General features: G+C 47.2%; 1 long non-coding RNA gene across 1 annotated transcript; it reads left to right on the top strand.

The window, feature by feature from the left end:
* Window positions 1-836: 836 nt before the first annotated feature.
* On the top strand, window positions 837-1,841 carry LOC141134543 (uncharacterized). Its single transcript, XR_012243193.1, has 3 exons — window positions 837-934; window positions 1,059-1,142; window positions 1,406-1,841. It is a non-coding gene; the product is annotated as an uncharacterized lncRNA (long non-coding RNA).
* The last annotated feature ends 18,057 nt before the right edge of the window (window positions 1,842-19,898 follow it).

The raw sequence follows: 19,898 nt of genomic DNA on the forward strand, positions 1-19,898 counted from the left end.
TACATGAACAAATGTGCCTAATCCAAAAATTCCATTTGCATTGTTTCATTCTATGGGTTCATTCTACATGTGTTTCATGTGTTGATGTCATTTTCAGATTACAATTGTAGTTTAATTGTGGAACCCATTTCTCTTCTCTTTTTGTTTTGCAGTTCCATAGCGCGTAAACGCAGGCAGTCGGGGCGCAGAGGAAAGCAGGTATCTCTCCTCCCCCATGAGAAGGAGCTCTTAGCAGCTGTAGGGGAGGATGAGATAAAAAAACTGCTGGCTCATCAGGGTTGGTGTCAGCATTGCATTGTGTGTAGGAAATTTTTTTTGTCAACCATGCGACGCGACATAGTCATTTACCATGATGTGTTTGATTTTATTTAAAGATCGTCTCCAGGCCCAGCGCAGCCGGAGGCAGAGGGCAGAGGAGCAGGAGTCCTCCACGTCATCATGCAGTAAGTACTGTAGTAGTGACACTAATACAGTGGTTCCTTTTCCATTTGTCCAGCCTTCCATTGTTGATTCCAGTGTCATTGTTTCTTGCTCATGTAGTGACAGGTAGAGCCTCTGCGACGCTCTGTCAGGTAACGCAAGCGATTGCGTAACTTACGTAATTTGACAGAACGTGGCCGCTCTGAACTGAGGTGCCTGATCAGTGGCAGTGCACCTAGCACTCGCTGGCGCCGCTGGAACCAGGACAGGTAAGTGCCTCGTTTTTTTTTTTTTTAAATGATTTTTTCTAAATGGTGAATGCATGTCCCTGCCTTGTAGATAAACGTTAGTGACCTGCCCTGTATTGCCATGCTAATGGATAATTAATTTTATCTATTTACACTACAGTATATTTATTTACGTTTATTAACGTTCATCATTTCTCCTTTATAAATAGGTGTCATCCAGTCAGAGGGGGAGACTGAGGAGGAGGCTGAGGCAGCAACGCCCACATGTAAGTTAGTATAATCTTGCTGGTATCTGCTGAGTGATCATACCTGTTTCAATGTTCTTGTACTAATGTGTGAGATTGTTGTACACTGCAGATTGTAATGTTCTTTTCTATCATTACTCAACAGCTGCTGAGCAGGAGGTGGAGGAGACCTGCCCTGTAGAGGCTGCTGGGGATGCGGAGGAACAGCCAGATGCGGCAGATCCAGGGAGTAAGCATAACTTTTTTTGTATTTTACAGGCAAATATAGTATTTTAAATATGAAATGCTGATGGCATACCTTGTCTAGAATAGCTTGTGATTTATTCTGCAAGGCTTCGGTTTAGCTGGAACTATTAATTATATTAGTTCCCCTCTGCAGATGATTCCAGTCTTCCTGTTAGCGTGACCTGTGCTTGTTAATATTTCCCCAATGTCCCTGATCATGCCACCTTCTTGCTGCAGTTCAGATTCCCAGTCTGAGCCAATCATCAGGTGAAGTCTTCATCCTGCAACTGCAGCCTGTGGACGAAGACCTGGACCTGCCCGCGTCTGGTTGGACTGGCTGTCCTTCTGAGTCCCCAGTGGTTTCTACAGTCCTCCACCCTTCAACATCCCCCCACCTGGCCTCCCCAGTGCATCCTTCACCCACTCCAGAACAGGCACACATCCCCCACCCTCCAGAGCCACATGTGACGGATTATCTGCGGCGCATTGTGGAGGTCCAAAAGAGACATTTTGCAGTTACCCGGAGGCTGCGTCAATCTTTGGCCCTCCACAATCACCGGCAGCTCCGTCACTCTGTGGCTCTGCAGAGGTACCAGCGTAGCCTCAGGAGACACCTGGAGGCTACGCGGTACCTTGGTGACCAGTTGGCTGGGATTAATATGTCCCTACAGCGACTGGTCACCAGGTTGGGGGAGAATGTACTCTAATTTTTTTTTTTTTTTTTTTGTTTATGTTAACTGTTAAATAAAAAAATTTTGTTCAGAAATAATTGTTTTCTTGAGTTTTGCTTTCCTTGTTAGATTTGTGTGATGTTTATCTAAATGAACTAGTCCATATATTGTTACTAACTTACTAGAGGCCTTATAATTGTAGTTTTTCTACATTTAACCATCAGGCTGAACTTAGAAAATTGATGAGATTTCTCTCTACGCTATTTCAATGTGCAAAGGGTAATCCAATGTATTGTGTCCAGTCACGCCGTTCAGCTTTCCCTCCACCAGAATACACAGCAGATAGTTAGAGCAGGGGTTACTCTATACAGTCCTCAACAGTTCACAGGACATAGGTTGCAGGCTTGCAATCATGAGGGCAACAGTTAACCGGACAGAGGTTCACAGGCTAACGCAATTACAAGGGGCAACAGTTCAAAGGGCAGTGTCATGGTTATGCAATAGAGTTTGTCTGTCAGCATACCTGTCTCCATGTGTTCATCTCTAGAGGCCAGCTGACCCTCACCTGACTGCTTTTGTAAGCTCTCCTCTAGCATGGCTCCACCCCAGCTCCTATCAGGGAACCCTATATTAACCTGTGCACTGCAAGCCAGCAGTGCTGATCAACCATTGTGTGTTAGCTTTCGTGTGTACTGGCTGTGTTTCCTACGTCTGATTCCAGTTAACCGACTTTGGCCTGTTCTCTACTATTCCTGTCTGCTCGTGACCCTGACCTTTGGCGTGTCCCTGACCATCCCTGTTTGCCTGTGACCCTGAACCTTGGCGTGTACTCTGTTGTCCTTGTCTGCTTGTGGCCTCGACCTTGGCTTGTCCCTTACTTCCTTGTTGTTCCAGCCTGCTGCCTCTTTCCTCTTCTCCTGTAGTCTACCGTGAGCATGAGATGTGAGATCCTGGGGGCTGCGACCTGGAGCCAGACTGCAGCGCAGTCCATCCTCACCACTAGAGGCTCTGGTGAACACCTACTGGCTCTTAGACTCCGCGCCCTGGAGAATCTATGCTCTAGCTCCCAGTGGGATCTGTGTTAGTGATCCAGTAGACCTGCTTCCTGAACCTCCCAGGTTTCAATCCACAGCAGTCAGTCCTAGGATCCACTACCTAGCGGTGCACTTCCAATTCCTACAGAGTGCATCTGTCACCTAGCCTCAAGGTGACCTGACAGGCAGTCATCATTTCCAGGGCTTGAGTAACATGGCAGCAGGGTAGATTACTCACTCACACTAGTGACTATGGACAATTGCAGATGGTCATGAAACAGGCGGAGGATCAGAGAGGGCCCTGGTGTCCCCAGGGTCAGAGATGGTAAATGGGAGGGGTCCTGGGCATCTGGATGCAGCTCAGCAGTGACCAACTAATATATCTTGCATAGAATCACGTTTCCAACTGTATGCTTCTTTGTGCTATGTTGTGTTGGTAGCATATTCTGATCCTTGAGTTGACAGTCTCTCCATCAAGAGGAACTGTCATGCTGTTGAGGTCATCTTTAATCATTGTCTCTTATTTCCAGACCACCAAACAAAAATGGTTAAATATTAGCACATGTTGCTATTTGTATTTACAAAGACAGCAACACGTGAGCAGTAGCGCCACGTCAAGGCTTCAACCCTTGCTACTGTCCATTCACACAACATTCATTCATGCAATCAAGCACACTCTAGTCACTCTACACAACATTCATTACAAAAAAGGGTGATGGAAGGAATAAAGGGAAAAATTTGGATTGCTTAAAACAATATAATTCTATTTAAATCTTGGGGTCACACCAAAGTCAAGTAGACAACTGCTATTGTGTCAAGTGGTAAGAAAATAAAAAAAATGATTTTCCTCAACATTTGGATGGTTCCTCTGAGTCCCATCTATCTTCACTGTCCATTCACACAACATTCATTCATGCAATCACGCACAATCAAGTCACTCTTGTCCCATCTATCTTCACATGGTAACAATGATTCAGGTCTCACAAATTAAGGGTAGGGTAACCCAGCTTGGGGAGGTTAAATTTGAGGAAAGTTATTTGTTCCATCAAATGGGGTGTTAGTTGTGAACGGTGTGGATTAAGGATATTCCCAGTAATAGAGAAAACTCTCTCACTTTGCACAGTGGTTGGAGGACAGGATAGTAGTTGCTGGGCAACCAGGCAAAGACCAGGCCACAAACTTTTCTTACCATCCCAATAGGTCAAAGGGTCCTCTGTAGGAAGCAAAGGTGCTTCATATAGGTAGGCCCTGACCATTTCAGAGGCACTGCTCTCCTCTCGATTACCTGCTGCTTGACCTGCATCCACCAGATTGTCAAGTGCCTCTACCCAACATGCACATGCTCCACTCTGTTGTTTTTGAGTGATGCTGCCAGGCCTTGGAATAGCAGACATGGCAGGTGAATCTTCCAAACCGGCCTCAACCGTCGTACATCTCTGTTGCTGCAAATTCCGGACCCTTTCAATCAATTTTTGTTTCCAGTAGGAGAGGCTGTTGTCTCTGAGTGCCAGTTTACCTTTGATCCTGGGATCACACAGGGAAGCCAGCATGAGTTCAGGGCTTTTGCGGACACGGTCATTTAGCCGATCTTTTAAGTTAGCTTGTAGCTTTCTGATGAAAGACGCTACATCGGCATGAAGTGGGCTGCCACAAACAGGCTCACTGTTTTCTAGGTACAATCCCATTGTCAGGAAATGTTCCATCCGCTGGTAAGACCTGTTATTTGGCATGCAGTACTGAGGTCCACCAGCAGGTGTCTCCTGGCAGTTTGGAACTGTCAGGAGAGCTTTTCCCTGTTAATAATATATCATCTTTGGGCCGCAGTACTGGCATCCACCAGCGGATGGATCCTGGCAGTGTGGAGCAGACAGTACCTCCTACAATCAGGTGTCACTTGAGGCCAATCATAGGCCTATAAATACCCGGCAAACATTCACATGTTTGCCTTGATTTCTTCATTGCCTCCTGACCTGCTTGCAATCTGATCCTGTGCCCTGAACCTGATCCTGTCTCGGACCCTATCCTGTCCCACCTGTTACCTAGCATCCCTGCCTGCAGTCTGACCCATCTATCCTCTCCCTGTCCTGTGTTCCATACCCCATCGGCTGACCTCCCTGTGTATGACCTTGGCCTGGCTTACGTTTATGTCTCTGGAACATCCCTTGTCCATCTGCTGATCTGCTGTGTATGACCCTGGCCTGGCTATTGTTTATGAACCTGGTATTTCCCATTTATTGCACTTATCTGTCTGTTGTTATTTGTGGGTCTCTGTCTGTGGTTGGTTATTGCACTGTGTCATATTGGAGTTGGTTGTTTATATTACTCACTTTCTTTAATAAATTATTATATTTTCACTTATATACGTTTGGGTGTCCTCTGTCGCAGATCACACGGTTCTGGTCACACCTGTTCATGACAGTAAATCAAGGCCATCTCTGACCAGAAGTGACTGCGCAGAGGAACCATTGTAGTGCTATTAAAATGCAATCAGAAACAGTTGTTCTCCTTGCCTCACTGGTGTTGGAGGATAACAATTACTGTCGTCTGGTATTGAAAGAGTGGGCCAGGGATCAGCTCCTGGAGTGTATCCGTCTGGCCCATTCTCTGGTTGATCAGGGTAGATTGCTATTTGAAAATGTTCAGCCTCTGATCCAGCTGTGTGCAGAGCTAGCCTTGTCCAGTACTCCAGAGGGCAGGGATGATTTTTCTCCCCCCTTCAGTTTTGATCAGGTTGAGTCTCTGGTGTGGTTATTAGAGGATGACCCAGCCTTTTTCATGGAACGTTATGCCTCTTGTTCACAGCAGGTGTTGTCTGATTGCATCCATTCAGTGCAATCGCTGGTTAGTCAGGCTGTGTGTGAATCAATGTTTGTTCATCCTGTGCTACAGGCATGGTCAGATCTCCTTAATTTAGCCAAGCCACAACAACCCAGCCCTGCCATTAATCACCTGCCTTCCCAAGAATCTATTCCCCCATCGCTCATGGCAACCTCAGCTACAGCCCAATATACCCTGCTCCCCACCAAGTATCAATGCCCTGTTTCTACTTCCTGTACCTATCCTGCCTTTAACCCACCTGCCTCTTCTCTAATATCTGCAACTTCCCCACAAGAACTCCCTCTGGCTGCTGTTCCCCCTTCCTTGCCATATCCCAGCCTTTCCTTTCAGTATGCCTCACCTCCTGTCTACAGTCCTACAGCCACCTACAGATCTCCAGCAGTTAAGCCAAAGAAGAAACGGAAGTTCTTCCCCACTCATACAATCCTGCCAGTAACCCAACCTGCTCCCACTTCCCAGTCTGATATGCCAGCTTCCCAGTCTGATGTGCCAGCTTCCCAGTCTGATGTGCCAGCTTCCCAGACGGATGTGCCAGCTTCCCAGACGGATGTGCCAGCTTCCCAGTCGGATGTGCCAGCTTCCCAGTCGGATGTGCCAGCTTCCCAGTCGGATGTGCCAGCTTCCCAGTCGGATGTCCCAGCCTCCCAGCCTGATGTCCGGGTGTCTGCCCTCCAGCCTGATGTCCGGGTGTCTGCCCTCCAGCCTGATGTCCGGGTGTCTGCCCTCCAGCCTGATGTCCGGGTGTCTGCCCTCCAGCCTGATGTCTCGGTGCCGGCTGCCCAGCTTGAAGTGCCCATGCCGGCTGCCCAGCTTGAAGTGCCCATGCCGGCTGCCCAGCTTGAAGTGCCCATGCCGGCTGCCCAGCTTGAAGTGCCCATGCCGGCTGCCCAGCTTGAAGTGCCCCTGCCGGCTGCCCAGCTTGAAGTGCCCCTGCCGGCTGCCCAGCTTGAAGTGCCCCTGCCGGCTGCCCAGCTTGAAGTGCCCCTGCCGGCTGCCCAGCTTGAAGTGCCCCTGCCGGCTGCCCAGCTTGAAGTGCCCCTGCCGGCTGCCCAGCTTGAAGTGCCCCTGCCGGCTGCCCAGCTCAAGTTGTTCCTGTCGGCTGCCCAGCTCAAGTTGTTCCTGTCGGCTGCCCAGCTCAAGTTGTTCCTGTCGGCTGCCCAGCTCAAGTTGTTCCTGTCGGCTGCCCAGCGCAAGTTGTTCCTGTCGGCTGCCCAGCTCAAGTTGTTCCTGTCGGCTGCCCAGCTCAAGTTGTTCCTGTCGGCTGCCCAGCCTGATGTGCCCACTGCCCAGCTGGACACCATGGACTTTCCCCAGCAACGGTTAGTTGGAGCGTCCGAAGGTCGCTCCTTTGAGGGGGGGTACTGTCAGGAAATGTTCCATCCGCTGGTAAGACCTGTTATTTGGCATGCAGTACTGAGGTCCACCAGCAGGTGTCTCCTGGCAGTTTGGAACTGTCAGGAGAGCTTTTCCCTGTTAATAATATATCATCTTTGGGCCGCAGTACTGGCATCCACCAGCGGATGGATCCTGGCAGTGTGGAGCAGACAGTACCTCCTACAATCAGGTGTCACTTGAGGCCAATCATAGGCCTATAAATACCCGGCAAACATTCACATGTTTGCCTTGATTTCTTCATTGCCTCCTGACCTGCTTGCAATCTGATCCTGTGCCCTGAACCTGATCCTGTCTCGGACCCTATCCTGTCCCACCTGTTACCTAGCATCCCTGCCTGCAGTCTGACCCATCTATCCTCTCCCTGTCCTGTGTTCCATACCCCATCGGCTGACCTCCCTGTGTATGACCTTGGCCTGGCTTACGTTTATGTCTCTGGAACATCCCTTGTCCATCTGCTGATCTGCTGTGTATGACCCTGGCCTGGCTATTGTTTATGAACCTGGTATTTCCCATTTATTGCACTTATCTGTCTGTTGTTATTTGTGGGTCTCTGTCTGTGGTTGGTTATTGCACTGTGTCATATTGGAGTCGGTTGTTTATATTACTCACTTTCTTTAATAAATTATTATATTTTCACTTATATACGTTTGGGTGTCCTCTGTCGCAGATCACACGGTTCTGGTCACACCTGTTCATGACACCCATCTTATCTATGAGATAGGTAAACAAGGGTATGACCTGTCCTAGGCTGGCATTGCTCTGACTCAAGTTTTCCGTCACATTCCGAAAGGGTTTTAAGACATAAACGAGCTGCCCAATTATACACCAGTCATCACGTCCCAGTGTGGAATCAATCCCGATGCTGTGGCGGGATGATAGATTGTGGATGGCTGTCTTTTGCTCCAAAATGCGTTCCAGCATTTCCAGGGTATAGTTCCACCGGGTGCTGACATCTTGTTTCAGGCGATGTATGGGGAGCCCTGATTGTTCTTGCTCCTCCCTCAACAGTTGACTAGCCCCAACACTGCGGTGGAAATGCCCTGCAATCTTTCTACAAAGGTCCAAGATATGAGCAATCTTGTTGGTTTTCTCCACTGGGATTGCACCCTTGACCACTAAATGCAGTATGTGTGCAGAAGAGCGCACACCGACAAAAGATCCATCTTGGAGAGCTTTAACCATGTTTGAACCTCCGTCTGTCACAATGAACCCAACAGAGACATTGGTGACTGCCTGCTCTCCAAACCAATTGGCCAGCATTGATCTAATTGCCCGCAATATGTTGGCAGAGCTGTGTTGGTCATCACGGACTTCTGTGTGGAGCAGGAAAGCTTGATAACCCTGCTGGTCTTGCGCTGCAGACCTGCTTCCTAATGGAGTTTGAACTCTTACACCAGCGCCACCACCAACAGGCACAGTGGCCTGCCACCAGTGTGCAATCAAAGACAGGAAAGCGTGTTGACCGCTGGGAGCTGTCCACAAATCAGTTGTCAAATGAATTGTCTGACCCTCGGCTTTGGCCATTTTTTCCTTCAATAATCCAACGCATGAGTGGTATAGTGCTGGAATAATCTTTCTGCTGAAAGTTGTTCGTGCAGGAACAACGTATCGTGGAGCAAGGGCATGCATGAGCTGTTTAAATGGCTCCCCTTCAATCATGCGAAAAGAGGCTCCTCCAACAGCAATGAATTGACCAATGAGGCGGGTGATCTTGTTGGCCTGCTGTTTTGACATGCCCTTGGAACTAAAGCCAACAAAACTATCGAGGGTAGGCTGATGATGTCCTTGGGAGGATGAGGAGCCTGATTGGGTCTGCAGTGGAACTACTGCACGTGGGCGGGTTGTATTAATTGAACCCTCTCTATTGCCTCCTGTGCTCTGAGTAAGTGGTGTGCTTGAGGAGGTACCACCAGTACAGTCAGAGTCCGTTATGCTGCTTCCTGCGCTACCATCTTCTTTTTCTGCCTCTGCCCGCAGTAAAGTAGAGTGGTGGTAATTTTTAAGGTGTAGGTTCATACCAGCATTGGTTAAATGACCTAACTTTTTACCCCTACTTACTTGCTTCCCACACAATTTACACTTGGCAAAGAACCCGCCTTCCAATGTTTGAAAGTATTTCCAAACGTTGCTGCGGCGGGATGCAGCCCCTTGACCCTGTGGATATCTATTTAGGGCTGATATAGCTGCAGCAGGTAGCACACCAGTGGTGGAAGCTGTTGCCACTACAGTTACACTTGGTGAACTAGAACTAGTGCTGCTAATGGCAGGGGTGCTGGGGACTGGGAGGTCGGTGATATCATCACAGGATTCTTCCATAATAACAGAGGGAGAAGGGGAGTTAGCAGCAGATGAAAAAAGTGGACTGCTACCTGTCCTACTCCTCACAGAATATCCCTCTAGCACTTTCTCCAGGTCAAGCTGTAAGTCCTGTGGGCTAAGATTGTATAAAACATCCGCAGTGTTTGGGGAAAGAGGAGCATCACATTCTAAATCATCTTCTTGGGCCAATGAAGAAAAAGTCTCACACTCTGTCTCTGCTGCTGTCTCCCTCAATTGCTCCTTTGGGGAGCTGGGCAGTGGCACTGGTAGTGTGATTGGTGGTGGTGACTGTAAAGGCAACTCCACTTTACTAGGTTTCTTGCCTATTCCATAAAAATATGCAGCCATGACACCTGTAGAAGTGGAAGGAGGCGCTGCACTGGCAGTGGAAGTGGCAGCAGATGTTGGTGGTCTGGCAGGAAAAGTAATATTAGAAGAACTGGGGGTGGTGGAACTAGCTTTGCTGGTGACATTGGCGGTGACACCCACTGCTGTGGACGGCATGTTGGTGGCGGCAGAAGTGTCAGAGGCACTAGTAGCAGAGACCTTGCCACTTTTTTTACCAAGGCGTCCACCGCGACCACGACCACGACCACTACCTCTACCAGCCTTCACTTTTACATTAGAACGGTACATTTCTGAACTTTACAGCAACTGCAAGTCAGAAAATGGACTGGAGTGGAGATAGGGTATATAGAATCTCAATCTATAAATCACCCCCCACCACAACACGGGCAGCCTCTGAGGCTATCACAACACTAGCAGCAACACTAGTATCACTAGTCTATCTATCAAGTTCACAACACAGATGTAGCTTGCTTCACTACTATTCTGCTGCTGTGCTTAGCTTATGCTCAAATGAAATAGTTCAGGATCTCTGATAAAGTGACAATGAATTCAAACGGACCAGCTAAGATTGACTGTTCTGAAATGAATCAGCGTGTCTGTCTCTCTCTGCTAGCAAATCGTAAGTGAAACTAAGTTGGCTGTACATGTGGTTCTAGCTATGTTACTGCCCCTCCTCTTTGGTTACAATTGACCAATAATAACCATCATCATCATTATTTTTATTTTACTTAATTTTTCTCTCTACGTCGAATCTTCTCTCTCTATGTCGAATCTTCTCTCTATGTCGAATCTTTTCGAATAATCTTGGACTACTATGGTGGATAGACTATAGAGTTAAGGTTAGGCACATTCGACCACAGGTTCGATAGACACAAATTGTTATTGTTAGCGTCATGTCGAATCTCCTATCTATATCGAACTGTTGTCGCAACGAAAACGAAAATAAAGCATTTGTTTATGTCGGATCTTTCGTTTTTCGGAATCTGCGCTTTCGTTATCGTTTGTTAAAACGATAACGAAAATACCTGAAATTCGGACGAAAATGCATTCAGACGAAAACGAATGCACATGTCTACTAATCAGTGCCCATAAGTCCCGCCTCATCAGTGCCCATAAGTGCCACCTCATCAGTGCCCATCAATGCAGCCTATCAGTGCCCATCAGTGCAATCTCATCAGCACACATCAGTGGAGGAGAATAATTACTTTTTTACAAAATTTACTGAGAGAAACTAAAACGTTTTTTTTTCAACATTTTTCGGTATCTTTTCTTTTTTTGTAATAAAATTTTTTTTTAAAAAACAGCAGTTATTAAATACCACTAAAAGAACGCTCTATATGTTTGAAGAAAATAATAAAAAATTTATTTAAGTACAAGTGTTGCATGACCACGTAATTGTCATTCAAAGTGCGTCAGCGCTGAAAGCTGAAAAATGGCCTGGGCAGGAAGGGGGTGAAAGTGCCCTGTATTGAGGTGGTTAATGAATTTTAGTGTTTTAGTGCACATAAACACAATATAATACCCAATTGTTTGGTTAAATAAAAAAGATGATGTTACACCAAGTAAATATAAACCAAATATGTCACGCTTTAAAATTGCGTTTGCCTGTGGAACAACGCCAAACTGTGGTACCTAAAAATCTCCATAGGCAACGCTTTAAAAGCCTTTACAGATTACAAGTTTAGAGTTACACAGGAGATCTGGTGCTAACATTATTGCTCTTAGTCTGATGTTCCTGGCAATACCTAACCTGTGTGGTGCGATCAATGTTTACATATGTGTATGGGACCGCCTCGTGCATTCGTTTTTATGCGTGAGCACGACACATCAAGATCAGTTTGATCTGATGCTTTCACAAGCCAATAATGGACTGAAACCGGACATGACAAAATCCTTGTCTCTTCTAGTTTCTGACATTACACAGTGGGAGAAACAACATCAGTTCCCCTCACTATTTGCTCAGAACCAAATGCCGCCAGTAAAGTGGCATCCTTACTGGGCTTCCAGACCGGACGGGGACCCCCTTTTGCCGCCTGTAAAAGTAATCCAGCAGCTAGGATTATTTTTACCTTTCAGAGAATCGGCTGCTGAAAAAAAACAATACCGGGACCATGATTGTAGCTGCCAAATATTGGGGAGTGCTTAAAAATGGTTCAAAGCCTTTACAGGTTACCAGTTTAGAGTAACACAGGAGATCTGGTGCCAGAATTATTGCTCTCGCTCTGACACTCGCGGACCGACATGTGTGCTCTCTTAAAAAAAATGTATGATTTTTTATTTTATATAGATCTCTATATTATATAGGTCTCTTTCATTTTTGGAATAGCTTTACTGCTATCACAAGGGAAGGGATACGTCACGTCCATATGGGGCAAGTGGTTAAATAATATGTGCTGTTCCTTTAAAAAGCATAAATTAATATTTTTTTAGTTTAAAGATTCTAACACCATTAGAATATAAATATAGATTAAAAAAAAAAACACTCAGGAAGTGATTTATAAAAATGAACATGGTATGCAATTATGTAATTTCTATTCCAGAAATGCACCTTATATGGCAAGAATCACACAGTATCATGATTTGTTGTTGACGATCTTGTCAGGTGAGAGAATCTGCATCTTAAAAATGCTGTATGTGTGACAAGATTATACATGTGCAGAACAGAGAAATGTGTTTTGTTTCGGATAGATTCGTTATGTTACTAATTTTGTTTTGTTGATTTGTTTCAGAATTTGTTTAACTTAGTTTTGTTTAAATTTGTTTTGTTTATTACTTTTCTAACAAATTCCAAATTCCTTGTAAAGAATAGCTGGTTGTTAAGAAGCAGGCTGGGAAGCCAGCCACCACGTCCTAAACAACTGATGACTCATCAGGGGGTTTCCAGATTCTGATAAGCTCCCTGCCAGGGTTGTGGGGAAAAGGCCCTTGTCCCAATTAACATGGGGACAAGGTGCTTTAAGGGGGCAGAGCCCTCCTTCCCCAAAGCACCCCCCCATGTTGCCAGGCTACATGCTCAGATAAGGATCTGGTATGGATTTTGGGGGGCCCCACGCCATTTTTACAAACATTTTGGCATGGGGTTCCCCTTAAAATCCATACCTGACCAAAGGGCCCTATGCTGTCTTTTTTTTCTGCAATTTTTTTTTTCTTATTTCATCTGTCAGTGGGGAAGCCCTCTGAGTCATCAGTTGTTAAGGATGCGACGGCTGGCCCTCTCCTTAACAACCAGCTATTCTTCACACAGAATTCAAATAAGCCAATCATTTTTCGACCAATCTGAATTTGAGGGGTGCAGGGTTCTGTAGAGTAGGTCAGTATAGGGTGAGGGGTAATGGGCAGATGGGAGGTGCAGGATAAGGAGAGGGCTCCTGCACAGCGTCAGGAGAGGAATAGAGAGCAGAGGACAGTGTCGGAGGAGATCCCAGATAGCCTGGCATGGTCAGAGGAACCGCGGATCAGAGCCCTCTGTACCAACGTTCAGGAGCAGGTGGAGTAATCTCCCACAGACTTTCCTTGCAATTAGATTAAAGACCCAGTGGATTGTTATAGAAGAAGCCGGGACTTTAATTTATTTGTTGGGAACTGCAGTGCAGTAGATCACTCCGCCTGCACTCAAAAGTAGTTAAATAGTCCCCTTTCGGCCCTGCCAGGCAGATAAACAACGAGAGCAGAGGTGCCCAGGGTTTTTGAGTTGGGCTCCTCTCTCTGCTGCCGGGAACCCATACTGAACTGCCAGGCAAGAGTGATGCAAATAGAGGTGATTAGGGTGTGCTCAGGCACATCCAGCACACCCCGTGTGCATGCCTGTGTCATGGATACGTAAGTATGTTTGGCTTGAGGTCAGTAGAAGGGACCAGATGGCATGCGGGCCACTAGGTAGTAACTCCACTTATGTTAAAAAAATCTATGCTGTGCATTGTAGCATTTTTATTAAAGTTTTGTGCAGTTGCTTTCTGTCCTGAACAGATATCTGTTTGTTATAGCAAGGTTTTTCTTTCTGTTTTGGAGGCTCTGTCTAATGCAGGGCAGATCCTGGACGGGTGTGCGGGGTGCAGTGCTCCCGGGTGCCACAGAGATGGGGGTGCCGAAGCGCCTGAGTGCTCCCCTCCCTCCTCCTCTCCTTGTCTGTGTCCAGAAGTGGCTCTCTCTGCTGGCAACTGACAGGAGCGGAGGAGGAGAGCGAAGCAGCCGGAGATCAGAGTGGCTGTCTCTTTGTGGAGAGAGACCAACCGCAGGCTCTTCTTTCCCCCGTCCCTCTCCTCCTTGCACGCTGCTGCACTGGCATCAGTAGGGGGACGGGGGGTGTGGGCCACATCGGGTGACACCCACCAGAGAGGTTACACCTGTGGGCAGCAGCACCACAAACGGCGCACTGTCCTCATCCGCCTGCTGTCTCACACAGCGGAGCAGAATGAAGCCGCCTCTCCCTCCCCTCTACATCTACACAAGAGGGGGAGGCTGCTTCGGTCCGCTCCGCTGTGTGAGAGGGAGTCCTAGGGACACCGCTGTGCCTATCTTGCGGTGTTCTGAGGTCTGTAGTTGAATGCAATACAAAGCGCCATGTGCTGGGGGGGCGCTATGGGAGGGGAGTGGGGGTCTGTACAGATGGGGGGGTCTGTACAGATGGGGGGGTCTGCACTGATGGAGGGGGGTCTGCACTGATGGAGGGGGGTCTGCACTGATGGAGGGGGATCTGCACTGATGGAGGGGAGGTCTGCACTGATGGAGGGGGATCTGCACTAATGAAGGGGGGTCTGCACTGTTGGGGGGGTCTGCACTAATGGAGGGGGGTCTGCACTGAGGGGGGTATATACTGATGGAGGGGGTCTGCATTGAGGGGAGTCTATACTGATGGAGGGGGGGACTGCATTGAGGGGGGCTATAGTTAGTGGAGGGGGGTGACACCAATTTTTTCCGCACCGGGTGACACCAACCCTTGTGACGTCACTGCGCTGCTGTACTAGTGAGCAGCGCTTGCCAGCACAGCCGCCCACTATGTTTCTTCCCCCGCCTTCATATTGGCCAGGGAATAAATAGAATAAAATAAGGAGCAAAGAAGAGGATTGTGGGACATGTAGTCCCGAGGACTGGCGGCCCCACTGTAACACGGAAACTACAGCCCACACAGCATGCCCAGCTGAATGGGAGAGAGAGAATGCCAGGAGCCTGGGAAAGCTTTCAGGGAAGTGCACCCAGGACTCCAGAGGGAGAGCACAGTGCTGAGGGAACACATCAGAGAGAGAGAACCCCGCTGCCCTGTGCCACCAGAGGGAAAGTCACACAGCCTAGCGCCATCCCTGGTGGAGAAAGGAACAGAGTCATTACCAGAATACAGATCTGGGTGCTACCCAGCGGAGTCGCCACGGGCAATTCAGAGTGAGCTGGCTCCTGATCAGAGGAACCGTTGTTGCTGTATCGCTGGGTTGGGTGAGAGGGCCGATTGGCCATTATCTACTAACGTCCATAGGAACTCCAGTCTCTGACCATCTCCTGTCATATATCTGCAGTCTTTGACCATCTCCTGTATTATATCTGCAGTCTCTGACCATCTCCTGTATTATATCTGCAGTCTCTGATCATCTCCTGTAATATGTCTGCAGTCTCTGACCATCTCTTGTATTATATCTGTAGTCTCTGACCATCTCCTGTATTATATCTGCAGTCTCTGATCATCTCCTGTAATATGTCTGCAGTCTCTGACCATCTCTTGTGTCATGTCTGCAGTCTCTGACCATCTCCTGTACTATGTCTGCTGTCTCTGACCATTTCCTGAACTATGTCTGGGGGCTCTTTCTAACAGACTCTCTAACAGAAGCCCTCGCTTTGTGCATCAGAGACACTCCCCTCCAGGTCTCATTAGTGTACGCTCTTCCTGTATTTTCTTTGTTGTTAAAAGATCATGGGAGGATCCCAGGGTAACATAAACTTCTTAGGGGAGCATCTCTGTGTTTGAGTCATTGCCATAGAAACATTTATAAAGGGGAGGAGTTGGTAAGATGACCACGCCCATATGGGGGCGCCAGAAATATTATTGCACCCAGGCATCTGTGACCCTAGGATCGGCCCTGGTCTAATGAAATCACCTGTATAGTGGTGCTCTGATTTAAATAGTCTGCAGTGTTATGCCCCGTACACACGGTCGGATTTTCCCATGGACAATGTCCGATCGGAGCGTGTTGTCGGAAATTCATACCGTGTGTGGGCGCCATCGGACATTTTCCATCGGATTTTCCGACACACAAAGTTGGAGAGCAGGAGATAAAATTTTCCGACAACAAAATCCGATCGCGTCAATTCCAACCGTGTGTGGCCTGTTCCGACGCACAAAGTGCCACGCATGCTCAGAAGAAATTTCGACACGGGACAGCTCGTTTTGGTAAACTTAGCATTCGCAATGGATACAGCACTTTCGTCACGCTGCAATGTTCAAAATGGTTTAATACAGCGCACTCTCTTCTTCTTTATAATGTGACAAGAATGAAGTAGTTTTGCTGCTCATATTCACACACACTTCTCACAAACTTTTATTTGTGTTTTTTTAGTGGGATCCCATGAATATATTGTTATTAGTTGTCACATCTGACAGTTTTATATTTTTTTTATTTTTTATTTTTTGGATTTTCAGCCTTTTTTTTCTTTAATGTTTGGATTTTTGCCAAGGCTGATCTTTGTTCAATGTTATTTTTATTTTTACTCCCGAATATTTTTGTGTGTGTTTTGTGTGTCAAGTTACCCCAACACCATTGATATCTTTTATTATTTAATCTCAAGGAGATTGTTTGGTGTTGGTGTCCCTTGTTCATTTCACATTGTATATTTGAAATGTACCTGAATCCTCACAAACCAACTGTCCTTTTTGAAGTAAAACACATAGGAGAGTATAATTCAAAACAAAAATCCTTTATTAAGGGATCAGAACCAAACAAAGAGGAAGGCAACACTGGATCAACAGGAGAAATTAGCGAAGCCTGGGACCCCCACGGCAGACATCAATTCTTCAACATCAAAATTGGTGGCCTGAGGAGTCCATATGTAAGGGAGGCCAGTCTGGTCCAGAATTCGCAGAGATCCGGATAGCAGCAGATGACATCTGTGTCCCCAGGCTGTGGTACCACAAGAGGCTGCATTTTTTGGCTGACCAGACTGAACCCAGGGCAATCACTGTCTGGTCTTCCTTCCACGCTTCCTTCCGGGCTGTGGCTGTGCAGTTGGAGATGTGGCAGGAGGAGGAGTAGGACCTGGAGGAGGAGGAGGACTGGGGGGACCTGGAGGAGAGGGAGGAGGAGGACCTGCAGGAGGAGGAGGAGGACCATCCCCAAGATGTGTGTGAGGTGTAATTTGGCCCCTCATACCTTTCTCCAGAGCCTCCGATATGAGGGCCTCACACAAGACTTTTTGGCCCTCCTCCATCCTCTGCATTTTATAGGCTATGAAGGCAGCAATGTTCTCCTCCATGGTGTGGGGTGCTCCCAGGACCTCTGTAGCCCTCCAAAAGAATGCTATAGCAGCCTCCTCTAGGGTACTCCTCCTACTGCCACTTTCTCTTTTCAGGGGGGGTGGAGGGACCTTGATATCAGCCAGCCGGCTCAGCCCGGCCACCTCCTGGCTGAGACTTCCCTGTGTATGAAAAAGGGACATGGTTGTAATGTTTTGCTTCATCAATCACAATCCTAAATTAGTACTCCCAACTAACATCTAGTTAACATCATTGATTGGACAAGCAGAAATATTTAGAGGAATGCTATACCTGGCTCAATCTGGGCTCCTCCACATGTGACCTGGAAGGCCCATATTGGGCGTCAGAAGCCTCAGCCGGGGGGGAAGGAAGCGTGGAAGGAAGACTGGAGAGGGATGGCCTGGGTTCAGTCTGGCCTGCCAGAAAGTGCAGCCTGTCGTAGTACAACATCCTGGGGACATAGATGTCAACTGCTGCTCCAGATCTCTGTGAATCCAGGACTTTCTTGCGCTCCCTTAGATATGTGCGCCTCAGGCCACCAATGAAAATCTTTAAATAAGTGATGTCTGCCGTGGGGATCACCTGCTTCACAATTTCACACAATTGCTCCAGTGCTGCCTTCCTCTTGAAATGGGGGTGAGTAATCTCCCACAGACAGGGCAGCTCACTTAGCATCTCTACGAATACTGACATGAAGTCATTGTCTTTCATTAAGATATCCATGTTCACTGCAAGACACAACACAAGACAAAGCCTAATGTCAGACAAAACTCTCCTAATCTTGTTACAATATAGGCCTCAATCTAGAAGCAGTATAGGCACAAGTTTGTCTCTTACCTTCATTCTTACGATCGGCGCGTCCAATGCTCCTTCCCCTGCTCACAGATCGTACGTAATACGCACGCGTGTTACGCTTTATACACACTGCGCATGCGTGTAACTCCGCCCGCCCCTGACGTTCTTTCTAGTCTATTCCCCGCCCCTTTTCATTTGGCGCAGTGGGTGAAGAGCACATGGCGGAGTTACAGCAGGTGCGTGCTAATTCTAGCAACGAGGAGGAGGAAAGGCCGGATCCAGTCACGTCCCGATCCAGAAGGAGACGTTTTAAGGCCACAAATATGTTGTTTGGGGAGATGTTGGAGATGGTCGACATCATAAAGAAGTCCGACTATGACGGAAAATATGGGCCTTACCCCAACCCGAACATCCGAAAGGCCAAGATCATGGCGAAAGTGGTCAGGAGTCTTGAGAGGAATTTTGGGGTACGAAGATCGAAAGATCAGCTCAGGAAGCGGTGGTCGGACCTGAAGTTGAGAGAGCCAGAGCAGTACCGAAAGATCCGGAGAGTGCTGCAAAAAAGTAAGTAGTTGTGCTGTGTTCCTATTCTTTCTGTCTTTATTCCGTTCGTTCTGCTCCATATGCTTTTATTAATTGTAACGTTTAAAAGGGCAACTTTAATGTTCATGGGCCCATTATTCGTTCGTATCAAACATTTTTCTTTCGGTCTCTAGAACACCATTGTTTAGGCCATATGCATTTTCACACATTTTCTGGGGCCTACTTGGATGCCAAATATTTGTTTGTGTAGATGGGTTTGTTACTAGAATGAAATCCCAACTAGATTGTGTGTAAGGAGAGGACACTGAGCAGCTGTTTTCACATCTGGACACTGGAGCACTAGTGTGGGACACAAGAACACCATTTTTATTAGGGGGGGCACACAGGTGCTCCAGTGTATACTATAGGGGGGCTACATCTGTGAAGCTTGTACCAAACAGGTAAAGTATTGCAGGTTGACAAAGGGCAATAAAAAAAATACATCTTGGAACTCTGCTAAAATAGACAACTGTACCCCACTTCCAAGCAATGTTTCCTATTTCTAGTTCTGCCATCAAATATCTGTGTGCTAAGTATACCATTTTTGTTTTACATAGGGGAGAAAAGACTCGGAGGACACCCCTCATCCCAGGAGAACACAGACCCCCCACCTCTGGAAGAAGGGGAAATACCGCAAACACAAGATGCTGAGCAGGAGGAAGAAGAAGACGTGGTGGAGATTGGCACCACAACAGGTGAGTGTCTGCCACCACAGGCTCAGGTAAAAGAGATGGATGGTGGCAGATTTTTGAGACCTTTTTTTTGTTCTTTATCTCTTTTTATGTGATCGTGATGTGAGGGATAGAGAACGCTTTACTTCTGAAAGTGCCCAGATCCTCATCGGGGAGATCATGGGGTGTAATGCCGAACTGCAAAACATCAAGCAAAAAATCAATGATGTTATTAAAAAAAATAACATCATTGATGTTTTGGGGTGAATTTAAACCCCACAAAATCACCTGTTTTATTATTGTGGTCCAATCTTCCAAAAATTTTTTCAATGTTTAGAAAAGCCAAATTTGGAGGATGCACACAGTGTGCCAACATGTGCTATCTGCCATCACGGGAGATCAATGGACGCGTTTTGGGGGTGCAACCCCTTCCTCAATTATAAAGTCGCGTTGAGGAAGGGCTTGCTCCCCCAAAACACGTCCCTTGATCCCCCCTGATGGCAGATAGCACATGTTGACATTCGTAAATTGGTGTGCATCTTCCAAATTTGGCTTTTCCAGGGGTGATTTCCCCCCATCTGAACGCTATATCAAACCCAGTTCCTAAATACTGATGTCTGATATAGCCTTCAGGTTTTACCTAATGTGAAC

This window comes from Aquarana catesbeiana, linkage group LG03 (assembly GCF_042186555.1).
Source record: "Aquarana catesbeiana isolate 2022-GZ linkage group LG03, ASM4218655v1, whole genome shotgun sequence".
Taxonomy (NCBI): Eukaryota; Metazoa; Chordata; class Amphibia; order Anura; family Ranidae; genus Aquarana; species Aquarana catesbeiana.